The sequence below is a fragment of the Boleophthalmus pectinirostris genome, unplaced genomic scaffold, assembly GCF_026225935.1.
Source record: "Boleophthalmus pectinirostris isolate CB_2022bp ecotype Guang Dong unplaced genomic scaffold, ASM2622593v1 HiC_scaffold_14, whole genome shotgun sequence".
Taxonomy (NCBI): Eukaryota; Metazoa; Chordata; class Actinopteri; order Gobiiformes; family Gobiidae; genus Boleophthalmus; species Boleophthalmus pectinirostris.
The window spans coordinates 11600418-11615739 of record NW_026571047.1 but is presented as its reverse complement, the minus strand read 5'-3'; positions in this window follow the sequence as shown (position 1 = coordinate 11615739).

Genomic DNA, 15322 nt, shown 5'->3' with positions numbered 1-15322 from the left:
GCACAGGGGAAGCTCTACACTTTTAAATCCTCGTCCGGAAAATTGAATTCCAGGACTAAGCTAGGGAAGGTAGCTCATTTGCATTCAGTTTAAAATTGGAATGTATTGTATTGAATTGTGACCTACTGTTCGTTATGCTGATATATAAAATTTATTCAAATCACCAACAGCATTTGTGGAGGATTATAATTTTTTCTACTTTACTTTTCTTTTTTTTTTTTTTTTTTTACACATTTTAGTGGCCAAAAGACTTAAGTTTAATTATTCAAACCAGTTTACAAAATGCTATGTGCACACACTAACATACAGCTCAGCATTTATGTGTTAGCAAACCGTAACTGGATAAGTTTTTTAAGGAACACTTTTTGGCCCATTGTCAGTTTGTTCATTAATTACATACATGACTACAAAGATACATTTTTCTGGTCAGTCATGCAGACAGTAAAATATAATGTAAATGTAATCCAAGCTTTATGCAAAAGCAGTCCAACAGGTGCAGTGGAGTGTAACAGATAAAACATGAAAAGCCATGAAGGTTTTTTGTGAGATGTAGACAACAAAAGCATCATTAAATATAAGCCACTAAGGATTAAATGAAATATATGATTGATGAACAAACTAAATTCATAAATTATAGTTACAGAAAGACAAATTGACCATTTAAAGAAACAATATGACATAAATGATTTTTTTCTATATACCCCAAGGCCGTAAAAATAACAGTTTCTATATAATATGGAGAATCGCAACCTATAGCCACCCAGCAGTTTCCAGTCATTTTTGTCTGTAGTATGTATCACAGTGATTGGTTGAGGTCCCAAGTACTTTTACAAAATTACCAGTACACATATACAGTATATCACAATTTTAAGGAATAGGGATGTCAAATCAAAAGTATAAAAAATCTGATACTAAACTAGTATCGAAACTAGATATTTGAGCAAGTATCAATACTTAAAAAGTTATATTCATAGGACAGAAATAAACTTTCCTAAATAGCTTACAAATGATCTTGAGCTGTATCAGAACAAGTATAAGACCACAAAGACAGACCACAGACCACTTTGGAACCTACCTGGACGATTGAAGGATTACAAAGAGGGATTACAAGGCCACATGGTTATTTAAAAGAAAGTACTACGATTTAATGTTGAAAATTACTTTCTATAGTCTAAATAAAGTGTTTTTAATCTTCACTGTGGTAACGGAATCGGTATTGAGTATTAAGTCTATTCGCTAGTATCAAAATCAAGTCTTTTGTATCGTGACAACACTAGTAGGGAAGAATAGCCAACACTGAAGATGCCATATTACAATCTGTAAAGTCTGCCAGAAAAAACAAACCCCACATCTGAACAGTTGAAGCGACTGCAGTGATGCTACATAACACCTGATGAGGAAATTCCTGCGGTGTCCCGGGGAGGCAGTGGCAGGCGCAGTGATTGACACGAGAACAGCAGTCAGATAAAGGCAGATAAAAACACATTTGCTCTTTCTGTGTCTCACACTCACTCACACTGCGCTGCGACGTGCTTGAGTGCGCTCTGCTCACTATGTAATGACTGCGCTATGTGCTTTTTATTTTTCTTTCTCCCTTAAAGTTGACTCATGCTCCACTGCCTGGTCTGCGTGTGTGTAAACGCTAACAGCTCACTCGCACATTCACAATAGCTGACGATGGGCCGTGATCAGTGACTGGAGCCGAAACTATTGCACACACGTTTCAAAAATGAGCTTGAAAAGACACGGTTCAATTTTTCAACTGTCTCGTAGCTGAAAGCCGCAGTCGCCTGTCTAAATAGCACAGACAAACAACACACTTGATAAAAAAGCAACGCTAAGATAATTCACTTTGTCATCCACAATCTTAGTTAAGCTTTTTTCTCCTTTTGGCTCACACACACTAGCCCCAGCACTCGTGGGGACAGGTATATCATGCATTCTGGGCCTACAGTGCCGGGGCGTTCAGTAATTGAAAACAGGCCGAATAATCGAGGAGAATGACAGCGCTGAAAGATTATGTGAACTCAAACATTAACACAATTAAGTGTGTGAGCAGTGGAGGATGTCGCGGCATTAGACACTGTCTTAATAGTCCCCCAGCACAAAGGCAGAGGAGAGAGGGAGAGAGGGGAGAGAGGGAGAGAAAGAGAGGGGGAGAGAGAGGGGGAGAGTGACAGGCCGTGTCAGCCATGAAGAAACACCAGGAGCAGAGCGGCACATGAGCCAAGAGTACTACTGATGGTTCACACAAAGAACTGCTCTTCTCATACAAGTCATTTTCTCTTTCTGTCGGTAAAAAATGTGCTTTGACAAACTGGCAATATACATGATTACTCATCCATTTAAGCACAATCAAATGCAAATGTAGGTCCAACAACTGTACAAACTATGCAGCTTACCTCAACAGACATATTCACACACTATATCATATCATCGTCATTTTAAACAAAAATTAATATCGGTATCGATTATCAGCCAAAACAGCACAGGATATCTGTATTCAACAGCACTGATCAGTATCGGCTTAAAAAAATAAATAAATAAAAATCACACCATATCACACCATCACTAATAAAAAGCATAAGCAATTATTCTGTACTGGTCTCATGTGGTGCAGTTCGTGAGCATGGTTAAAAGGCGGAAATAACATGAGTAGATTTACAATGCACACACGACAGTCACCCAGATCCAAGCAGTAGGCTTACTGCACTTCTACCTGGTAGTCAGATTTAGCCAGTCTGGAGTTCTCTACACTGTATCTCAATCTGGTCATCACACCTTTCCTCATGTCTCAAACCAAACTCAAACAGAGCTGTGCATTCAGGTTTATTTATGTCTGTGATACATGGGAAAACAAACGAGGTCATAGGTCATCGCTTACAGGCAAGTCATCAAGTTTGTTCTGACATGAGCAGACCATGCATTTCTCTTACCAGTTAATCTGGTCAATTACAAGATTCGAAAAAATGTGTCTTGACTGACCAGACAATCCACCTAAAGGGAAGACATCTTGCATAATGTCAATTACAAATGTATCTCCAGCCATTGCCATAAGCTGTGAGGAACACATAATGTAGCCTTTGATTAAAATACTAAATATTAGAGAAGGGAACTGCTGGTCCTACTCCTTTATTTTCAGTGAAATATGTTGCCGTTATTCTATGCTGTCGCTGCGAGAGTGACTAAACAACAGTAAATAACTGTGATGTATATTTAAATCTAAGTCTTTTTATTACTAAATACATAAATGATTTCCTCCTTTAAACGTAATGAGAATGCCCATAACAAACACAGTGGTGATCCCAGCGAGTAGACAGACCCTTTATCAGAGCCTGAACAAATGCAGTGATTGTCTCCCGGTGGTGCACGCCTTAGCAACAGCCGGTGGGTCGGCGTGGCCACGGCCCAGTTCTGATTTATCTGGCGGGCAGCACTCAGGTGCTGTTTTGTTAACAGGATTGCAGCCATTTATAACTGTGTTTCATTACTGTACTAACAGCCGATAAGATGATCACTCACGCACATACACACATACAGCACAGCAACACACAGAAACTGAGGCGCTAATTCAATCCGCTGACAGGGAAACACGGCAAACAACATCCATTATGGCCTCAGAGCTAATTGGTAATGTGGAGGGGGAGAACAGGGGCGGGACTGCAGGGGGTGGAGGGGGTTTGAATTTTCACACATTTACAAATATCTTTTTTTTTTTTTACTCTTTAGCGATAGGTTAGTATAATACAAATAAAAACAGTGCACATGATCAGAGACATAGATAGAGGCTGCATTAACAGCATGCAAAATATTTACAGCCCAAATAAAAAGGGCCCGGTGTCTTCTTGATCACTGCGCTGTAGTGTTTTCCTCATGACAACACGGCAGCTTTTATGAATTTGTCTGGTTATGCTATATTAAGAACTGAAGTGTTATGCTTTCATTTATCTGTGGGCCTTATTTACAGTCTTTTCTCAGTGCATGATCTTTTGTAAGTAAAAATCCAAACTCAAAGCTTCAAATGCTTTATATCTAGTTCTTTATAAGTCTAAGTTGGAAGAAATTTCAAAAATTAAAAAAAATATTAAAAGTGTTTTTTGTGTGTGTGTGTGTTTTTTTTTTCCATTTCTCTGCTTTTGTCAGTTTGCATGTACAACCATTTAATAGCAATAGCAGTATCTCCCAATGGTAGACTCAAACAAATGCCACCTATGTCATTTCATTCTATCATTCTAGGTAGGTCAATCAGTAAAAATAGGTAGTCTATTACATGATGCCACATAAAACATTGTGTTTTACAATGAACATCAACAGGACTTTGTTTTTAAAGCAGCCGCAGCACCAATACAAACCACACAGAGGACTGGCCAATAACATGGACTTCAGCTGAATCAACAGGTGATGGGAAAAAAAGCACTGAACAGTTATTCCGAGGTAGGAATTAAGTTAGTTTGAAGAGGAGGCCATCTATGCAAAATCTGAAAAAGAAAACTGCTGGTGCAAGTGCAAATCTTGAACTGTAGACAGACAAAAAAAGACATAAAATTGGAGAACTTGACATTTCCCCTTCACCACTAAGCACGGTCGAAGCTATTGTTTTTAGCCTTATTTAAACTGGTTAACGTCAGTTCATGGACCCTCTGCTAGAATCAATTAAGTCATGTGGGCACAGAGCTCCATTACTTCATCCCGCTTACCACAGAAATACATTATTCGAAATTATAAAACATGATTTGAATACCAATTCTTTAAGATGTCACAATAGTTAACCTTTAAACCAAACTCAAATATCCCACTATCACGTTTTTTGATCCAAGGTCAAGCGAGATCTCCGTCAATAATGCAAACATCTGTGCCTGACCAGAAGCAAACAGCAAAGTCTAACACAAAGACTGCATCACAACCTCGGCTCATGTCAAACCAGCTGCGACATTTAATAATTCTTCCGCATGGCCCCTCCCTTCCTCCAATCACCTGACTCCTTATTACAATTACCCATCAATCTTCCCCCTTATGCCGAAAGATACGTTTGTGATGAATTACCACGGTTCATGCAAAGACAAGATCTTTTAGGATTCTTGGCTGGGCTTTGTTTATTTACTTCCGCCATCGCAGCACATCAGCCGCACAAGTGACGCTGGATGAATGGCCCAACGCAGACCGCCAGACAGATGGAGTCGCGGGCAGAAATAAATAAAGCTAGTGAAGGTGTTGAAAAGGGGAGCAGAGGAAAAATGACAATGAAGAGGGAGAAGAGTGGAAGAGAGAGATGCCCGGGGATGAGAGAGCGGAGCGCAGACGGAGGCAGAGCGATGGATGAGCAGATTAACAGGGCAACCGATAAGAGCTCAGATAAAAGCAGTGAGCAGGGAGGGGCTTTATGTTTACATGCAGCAATATGTTGTTGAACATGTTGGTGTACTTATGTTGTTAGCTTGAGCGCTAACACGGGGGATGGCGCGAGCAGGTACGGTGTGAAAACATGTGAAACCACTGTGTGACATCTGCAGCTTATAGAAAGGTGTTTTTTTTTATCATCCGCGAACCAGGAAGTAACCAGAGTGTGCAGTTAGCATGACAGTCGACAATGCTCTTGGAAAGTTGTCAAATGCGCTTATAAAGTCACTGCTGAGAATAAATAGCATGTTAGGAATGAGTTAGCAAAGTGAAAAATATAATTGGACTGGATAGGGATGGCATTCTTCAGATTACAAAAAGATCCACAGAAAAAGCAGTGGGCCTCTCTGGGCAGTTTTAGCATATCTGCAAATTTAGTTTCACAGATAAATAAAAATATTTGAAATCTCTAAGTCAGGATGTGCTTTTGAACTTTTGTAATATGGACTGGACTGAACTTAAGACTTTCTTTGAGAGTGACAATACTTGGATATTCTCATGTCTCCATAGACTTAAAATAAAATTAACTAACTTCTCTACATTTTGAATTAATTGTAAATCGTTCAGGAAATGATAATTAGAACAAAAACACTAAGTCCTGATAATCACAAAGGCCTCAGAACTCAATTTAGATATAGAAAAAGATAAACTAAAAATAATTAGACTTCTCCTAATTCCATGCTTTGATGGAGAGATGTAATGGATGACATGAAAACGAAACGAAAATGTTAATTGTCAGTTTTGTGGTTCACCTTGTCTATACAGAGTAAAGTTTTAAAATGTCCAAATGCCAAAGGTTTTCTCTCAACAGTGTTATAGTAACTTCTTTAGTATGCCACATGAATGCCTTGAAATAAGAACGTTGCCCACCAAAATGGCCCCATATTTTTCCACCGCTAAAGTCATACAAAAGATTGGTTGGACCCAGTGGACTCTTGTGACACCTACGAGCAAAGATGAAGATAGCTCATTATATCCTCTTACTTTTGTCCAGAGTTCGGGGCACGTCTTGTACAGTCATCACGCAAACCGTCTTTGTGCGCCTGCCTTGTCAACACTCCCTTTCTAAATGGCAGTTCTTTGAATACCAGCGTTTTGATACTTGCGGAGTCTGTTGGTATGGGGTCAAAGAAGGGTTAAGAGGTTGATTAAAATCCACAGTTATTTTTGACTCTGTATTTCAAAAATGTTTTGATTGAATTTTCTTTAGCAGTAAATGTTTGCTTATCACAATCGCTGAGCTTTGGCTTGAAACCACTTAAAATCCTGCCCCCTGCATCCATTAAACTGCAGCATGAAAGAATTTGGTGTTATTTGGGAGAAATGTGTTTTGGAATTTTTACTTATTCCATAAAAATCACCAAAACATCAACAAGTCCTTCAGCTCAACTACTATTGGTCTGTAACATGGTACTAGCCAACACAGCCAAAGTAAAGTTACAGGAACTAAAAAAATTAAATTTGTGTATTGTATTTTATCTTTTTTTTATTTATTTTTTTATTTATCATTATGGAGTCATTTCTAAAATTGTCCTTTAGAGTAACTATGTACTTTTTAATTCCTTCATACAAAATAATAATACAATTTGACTTAAAACAATTGAAAAATAGGGAAAAAACATACATTATTTTTTAGTGCTTGTGGTGTAAAAATGAAAAATGATCACCCTTCTCCATTGTGCTCAAATAACCATACCTGCCTTGCTAGGAAATTAAGATTAATCCAAATCTTGATTCAGAGTTTTCCTAACACACAAACCACAGATAGAATGGTGAATTAATTTGGTCTTGGGGCCATGGAGACAGTTCAGAGAAAATGGAACTAACACCAGCCATTATTGAGAGCAGGAGTAAAAACATCTGGTTTGTATTTATATCTGTGTGCATGTAATTTGTAGATGATAGGGGCACTGTGTAAACACATTTTAATACAAAGAAGGATCAGTTCTGAAGAGTGGCATGCTGAAAGGACTCAGGTTTTTTTATCCTTTCTTCATGACTAAGACGTACAAAACAGCAAACTCAGCATTATTTCTAGATATCTAAACCCCTTTAACGGCAAACCAAGAAGGCTACTGTTGACAAATGTGCATGGAGTCGAACGTAGAATCTGAAATGAGCTCACAAACCCCCCGAAGTACAAAACAAACTTGGCTGGAGCATATGACCATAACCATAAGAATGGGTACGTCGCACATCGATGCATGCTTGCACACACAAACATGCATGCATGGCCCTCTGAGGAGCCCCAGGCCAAGAGGGAATAATGGTTAGCAACCTGAAAAATGCCCTCATCACAAAAGGCTGCCGACAGTAATAAATGAAATGGTTGAGCCAAACACATTAATCCACACCAGCTCCATTGTGCTAGTGGTGTGTAGTTATGCTTTCCGCTGGTTTGTGTGATATACGCATAACAAGGCATACACTGTAAATGTTGTTACAGGCCATAAACCAACTGGAATTTTGATGAGAGAATAATTGATTGGTGTGACATATTACATTCTTACTTTACATTTATTTTTTATTGGTGGGCAACAGTAATTTTTATTCTACTGCTGAACACCATTTTCCTTCTCATGCTCTATAGTCAAAATATGAAGACTATTTTCAGGGGTTGTAAAAATGCACACCAATGTCAATGTCAAAATTAACTTCAGAAAGGAATGGTTTTGACCATCGGGGCAATTCCTTTATCTCACAAAATGTAGAAATCTTTAGGTTTGGGGACAATGCAAAAAAATTGTTAACCTTGAAGAAAAGCAAGGAAACCTAATAAGATGCCTACAGTGCTGAATTGTAGTATCACAAATAGTTAAATAGTTAAGTACAAAAACTTAACTTATCAAATGCTCTGTTATGAACAGAATGTGCAAAAAGAATTCAAAACTACAAACAATCTGTCTTCTGGTCATTATTTTACCAAAGTACCCACTTTTTTTTTTCAATAGCAGTATTTTAAGAGCTTACATTAGCTCCTCTGTCGTGTTAATGCATGTTCTGCCTCCTATTCTGCTGCCACTCCTGTCCATTAATTCCTAAACTGTATAATCCTTCCCTGTCTTTGTGTCTAAACTGTGTATTTTTAGTCACTCACCTTGTTCATTTCCTCATTCTCTTTACCTTGGCCCTGTCTCTCTCTCCAAACTGTGTATATTTGGGTCTGTCTGTGGGGAGTCAGGGGTCATTATTAATCTTGCGAGCTCTCCTGGCTCCAGGCGTAGCAGCGGGGCAGCATCTGTGTGTGTGTGGAAGTGAGAGAGAGCGAACGCTCACCAATGAGTCAGTTATGTCCATTCAACTGAAGGTGTGAGAACAGGCTTCTTTCTAGAGAACATTGTCGACGTACCGGTGTTTAGCTGTGCGTATGGTAAAGCAAACGTTTGGCTGTGATAGATCATGAGAGACCCACATTGTTAATGCATAGTCGCACAAGACAGACACCCATGAGAAATGAGAGGGGCAGTGTGAGAGGGGGCTCAGGGGGAGGGGACAGAGAAAGGGGTGACAGGGAAACTGAGCGAAGCAGAGAGAGTCCCTTTTCCTCCTGAACTCATTAACCGTTGTCCTCTCTGCCCTCCCTCCCTCACTCCCACAATGCCGAGCAGCGGCGTGCATCAATAACACCGTGACAGCACGAGGGGGACGGGTCAGACAAGCAACCGCCATCTCCCTGGCAACCATCGCTGCAGCCACCATCGCCACGACAACAATTGGCGAGCACACACAGGGGGTATCCCCCTTCCCCGCCGGCCGCGCTCCCTCCTGCAGCCAGCGCACAGCAAGGGCCGCCCTGCCCGCTGCTGCTGGATCACAAGCAGGCTAAATCCACAGCACGACGCCGGCACGGGATGAGGCGAGAAAAAGCTGACTGATCTGGATTCTGGGATGAAGTGAATGGACAGGGGCTTCTTTCTGAGCAGCATTACTGCGATTCAGCGAAGGAGGGGTTAGGGACATTCTCAGGCAGGATCACACAAAACTGGCATTAGTTTGCAAAACAAAAAATTACTCAAGCAGTGCCTGACAAGTCAGGATAACCTAAAACCACACACACAAACGCAAAAAAGAAACTTTTAATTAAAATAACATTTAAGATAAACATAAAAGTATTGAATCTGAGTCCTTGTCATCAGTTTAAGTACATTTTTCCATTTCATTCTTATTGATCCAAAGCAAATATTTGCATTTTAAGTTGATGCATTGGAAATGTATAATAAGCTCAAATATTCAAACTTAAAAATATCAACATTTATTTTTGAGGGTATTCTGAAATTATTGCTAAATCTGAGTCACTCTTCCGTATTTCTCTTGAAAAAGATTGGATCTGCTTTGCGTTAGTCTTACCCGTGTGTGTGTCTGAGTGTGCAAGAGAGGGAGAGAGCGAGAGCGAGAGAGATAGAGCAAGAGAAAGAGAGAGTGAGAGATGCACGGGTATTCCACACATTGTGGGGACTAAAATCTGTATACACATTCTATTCATCTGGACATGCCTCCCTTATGGGGACAAAAATCATGTCCTAAAGAGGTAAATCCTTAGCATTAGATTAACATCATAATTTTAAATTAAAATGTGTATTAAAGTAAGTAAAGATTAGGGTTCAGATTATGGTTAAAAACAGTATTTATGGTTAAAGTTAGGGTTGTATGCAGGAAATGAATACAAGTCACTGTAATGTCCACAAGCATGGAAACCCAACGCAAGTGTGTATGTGTGTGTGCTGTGTAAATACAAGTTCTCTGGAGCAGTATTTTATTGATCAAGATCCAATATTTTGAGGTGTAAATATAGAGTAATAAAAATTTAGTGCTGAGAAATTGTGTTACGTAATATTCCAAAATTTTAAGTAGGCTAGTATGTTAGTTAAATATTTAAATGATATATATTTTTTAAATAATGAATTTAGCCTACATTTTTTCAAATTTACTACATTTATCTTATTTAATAAAATAAATAATTTAAGGTCTTCTGTGCATTAAGAGATTTGCTTTCAGTAACTAATTTTGTCTACTCGTTAGTTTAAATTTAAGAATTCAATTTAAATTGTAGCAGCAGAAGAGAATTTAGGATTGTGATAATGAAGAAAACACATTTTAAAATTGCATGATTGGCTGAATCTTCAATATCTGCATTTATAAAGATTTTCCAAGTGATGTATTTCTTTAAAAATGCGTACTTTTTTGTTTTTTAAATAGGCCTACAGCTTTTATTATTTGCCATTTCCAGATGTTATTTTTTGTGTTAGGGTCAACATCTTCGACAGTCTTATGGCTGCTTTTTGTGAAGAAGCATGGATGAAATGTTTGGACAGCAGAAAGATGGACATGTTTGTCAGGACTGGAGCCAGGGCAGCGCATAACGGAGGTAGCCCACACATGCACTTCAGATTCTGATAGCAGCCAATATACTCTTTTGCTCACTGAAGCAACCATAACATTTTAACTGTGCCAATAGAGGTTGTAAACTTTAAGAACTAGGGGCGTAAGCTTTGCATTAAAATATGACTTTTAGGGAAAAAAATGGGCTTCTACCATTGTGGTACTGTTGTTCTATTTCTTTACCCTTTATTTAATATGTGGCTAAAACTAGCAGCCTAATAAATGCCATTGTTTGTTTACAAGAAATATGAGTGAAAAAAAAGGTACCTAAATGCTTACGCTGGACTAAAATGCAGTAAATCATGCCCAAACCTATTCATTTCAACACTATTTAAATGTAGCCTGCATGGTCCTTCACAAAGCTACAGTAAACTGGTGGTGAACGGCTATTTTTCCTTGGGAAAGTGTAACATGTGCGTGGAAACATAGGCTAACGGTGTGTGGGTGGGTGAGGCATGCTGTGTGCAGTGTGAGAGCGCAGCGGCGGGAGACTTTATGAACGGTACTGAACAGAGAAATGAGGAAACAAAGATCGACAGTACGTGTGGAGGAAGCTGGTGCAGAAACAATGAAACCAAATCTGCTTGTCCACAGTCTTAGATGCGGGTTAAATAAGTACTTATCGTGTCTCTGCGTTTTGTGTCGCTCAAAGCTTCGCACGGTGCGAAATGTCAGCTCTGTGTTCATGCGCCTCCATTAAATAAAGCAGCGGCGGCAACGCGGCTGCCGCGCGAGCCACGGAGCTCGCGAGAGGGATATTTCCTTTCCTCGCGGACGGAAAAACAAGTGGAGGAAGGAGAGGAGGGGCTGCGCGCGGCAGCTGGGCCAATAAAAGCAGCAGCTTCTCAACAGGCGGGTCTTGGCCGAAGGACGCGCAAATGAAGCTCCGTGGCCCCACGTGGGATGTGAGATCCCAAAGACAACGAGCGGGCTGTAGGCCAATCAAGTTTGGGCAAGGTGTTAATCTTGATCCCCATTGGCTCGTTGTTTTTCACAGAGTCCGCTCACTCATCACGTTTAGTCCGTTGTTATTAACTCTTTCCTACCACACAGGAAGGTGCTGTGCTGCCTATAAATCACACACGGCACTGTAATAGTCAAATGTGAATTAATAAATGATTCAGAGGCGGTTTGTTTTTAGAAACACGATACATCAGTTAATCCGAACTGTTTCAAAGAGTCGTTTCAGAGACACTGAAAGAAAAAGAGATGGTAATGCAGTGAACTACGTTGGAGCCCACAAGGCGACCAGCGCAGATCCTGCTGCAGCCTTTAAACCCTGCGTTGCCCTCATCATAATCAAATCAGCATGCACGGAAACCTATGGGATTAAAAGCACATGAGAGGAGCATGCATGCAGTGAGCTATAACCACATTCACACATCCAGGGTCTAAAACTGTAGGGTCCGAGCGGCTTCTGCCGGTCTCCTCTGAAAGCCACAGAGGCATCTAAGCTCGAGTGAAAATTATTATAACACAATGCCCCGCCCGCCGTTTGGAATTTAGTCCCGAGCTTTACAGCTGATAAGACTTTCCTTGTTTGTTGGCGTCATACAGTTTCTCCAAAGCACGAGACATTAAAAGCAGCCATTTTAAATAGCACTAAAGTCCTCCCCTCCTACGCTCTGCAGTCACACAGGCACCAACACTGACACACCAAGCATCAATCTTCTCTCGCTTTTTTTGAACCTCCAAAAAATATATAGGCAGCGTTCATATAAATGAGTTACACAAGAAGGTTAGTACTGCCCCTAAGAGGTGGCTTTCAGAACTGCAGGCAGCGGCGATTGGATAACCCATTATTTTACGATGAATAAAAAATTGGCTAAATAACTTTTTGGAGAGAAGAAGAATAACTAGGTCTAGGCTAGCCAGTAAAAAGCATATTCGAGACAAGAGTAGATGTTTTGTAACCATCCATGAAAATTACATATATTAGTGTGAACACAGCATATTGTAGTCATTTTCAGCATATGAAGATTTCTCCAAATATAGTTGTAAAGCAATTGTTCCATTCTCATCTTATGCATATAATATTTCAGCAAAACCTACTTGTTAAGCTACATTAAACCTACATTGTTTTACGGTTAATAAATATGTTACAGAGCAGTAATGAATTACCTCTTTTTTTTTAAGGACCTCTGAGATTTTCTGTGCTTTGGGGCCTTAAAATTTGGGCCCCAACCCAGAGGTAGAGAATCACAGATCTGGACTGGAAATACATAAACAGTGTCTAAGAAGTAAATGCAGTGCTAAAACAACAAGACTGAGCCACAACCCCAAAGACACGTCCCTTTTATTCAGTTCACAACCTTTAAATTGAAGCAACTAGATGAGAAGAGGAAAGTAAGAATTGAGGTAAAAACATAGCATGGGCCAGAAAACAGCCTTCAATCTGTGTGTACACGCGTGTGAGTGTGCTTGTGTGTGCGTTTGTGTGTGTGTGGGAGGGGCGGCTCCCAGAGCAGTGGGGCACTGTGGGGTATGAGGGAGCACCCCGCAGTCCCCAGTAATGGCAGAATAGAACTTAATAGGGTAGAAAAACGCTGGAGGCTGTTAACTTAGAAGCGGTCATTTTGAATTGGCCATTCTTTTCTTCACTCACTCCTTTTCTTTCCCATCCTTTCCCCCAAACAGCCACTACGTCTTAAACTTCCAGGCTTGTGTCATTTACTATCTCACACTGTCCCTTCCTTGCTACCTTGCTTTTCTTTCCTTTCCTTTTGCATCCTCCCTATTCATTCCCCCTCTTGCTCCTCCCTCCGTGTGTCTCCTTGGAGGAGGTGTAATGATAGCTATTTGAGTGTCATCAGAGAGCGCTGTAATGGCTTCTAAAGCACCATCCCACGGTTGCTACGGTGAACCTGGCATAGTCGCCATCTCAGAATAAGGGAGGGGGGACTAAAACATGTGGTAGGCTACGGACAGGCATCAGGGTTGAGACAGCACAGGAATATGAAGTCAGTGACGCAGCCCCTGGGGTCCGCAAACAGCAAGCTAATGATGCGTGGGATAGGATACATATGACAACTATAGTAATAGTGATAATAGTAATGAAAATAATAGCAATCATAACCATAACAGTTATGATTTTTTGTTTATAGAGTAATGTGCATGCCCTAGCACCTCTGCTATTCTGTTCTGTGTGCCGCTTTTACATGTTTGCATAGCACTGAATGCATTTATCTAACCAGGGCTGCACAAATGACAACAACAAACTATTCTTATTTGCGACAATGAAGTTTTAAAATTCCAATGTCCCCTCTTAATATTCATGAAAACGGGATGTGAAAGGGAATAGTTAAATGTTAGAATAAAAGTTAAACGTATGTCTCTTATAATATTGTGGTGATATCTCATTGTTTTAGTTCATCTGGATGCAGAGGAACTGAAAAAAAAATCTGGTCTTTCCAACATCTGAGTAGTAGGCTATGTGTCATTAAGAATGATTATGGAAAAATTTTGGGTGACGTTAGGAAGTGACATTTGGGGTAGGGGTTTAAAAAAATAATTGGATTGGAAGTCCATATACTCTATACTAGCCTAAATACAAGTATAATTCCGAACAAGCGAATAGTATTGCGATGTAAGATTAGTTTTTAGATCTGTTATCCAAAGGATCTATCTGCATCTCAGTCTGGGCCTTTTTTATTACATTTTGTCCGGCAGTTCAAGTCTGGGTCAAGTCAAGTAAATCTTTGGCTTGCTGTTTACGACGAACCTCAAGACCCTTTATTGACCTGCTGTGCGTGTGTGGCGTTGACATAAGTGTGGCTTTGGGTCAGTGCTCTTGTGTGCATGTTTCTATCCAGCGACAACCCTCTATGTTTGTGTATGCGTGTGCGTGTGTCAGAAGGCCAGGGGAAGGGTGGGGGAGGTCGTAGCGTCGTAGATTAGCCAGGTTGGAATGATTGGGTAGAGGGGATTAGATGGATTCGGGAAGAGACACGTCTGTTTACCTTCCAAAGAAGTCTTATAATAGGCTGATTGGCGGGGCTTGATTACAGACATACACAATCCCCCCATATGTTGATTGCTTTGTTATTGTTGCCTCCACAGACACCTGCCATCTCCGCTGTGTATAAAAGCTGGACTCCCCGGGCTCCGGCAGACACATTTCCCATTAGGACTGACCCAGAGAGAGCTTGCAATCAGAGAAGATGTGTAACCTAAGACGTGGCATAAACAGGTAAGGGGAGATGAACTGGCCTGAAGGCGCAGGGAGCGATCCGGTTACCTCCCGTGGTAAAGTGTGTGCATTGTAGGGCTCGTATTGTTACCTGTGCCGCAGAAAGAGGCAGGAGTGGAGAAAGGCAGGATTATACACATGGCGGGTTAGAAAAAGACGACAAGAAAAGACAGGAGGAGATGGGAGGAAAAAGCGACAGGGAGAGGCTTAAGATTACACACCTTTAGAGTTCGCCTTGGTGGTTCATGTTGACTTGAGCAATTTGCGGGGTAGGGGCAGATGCAGATGCTCGCTGATCAAATTGTCATCTGACGGGGCACCAGGTTTGATTCTGGAAAAAGAAGAATAAGATATCGT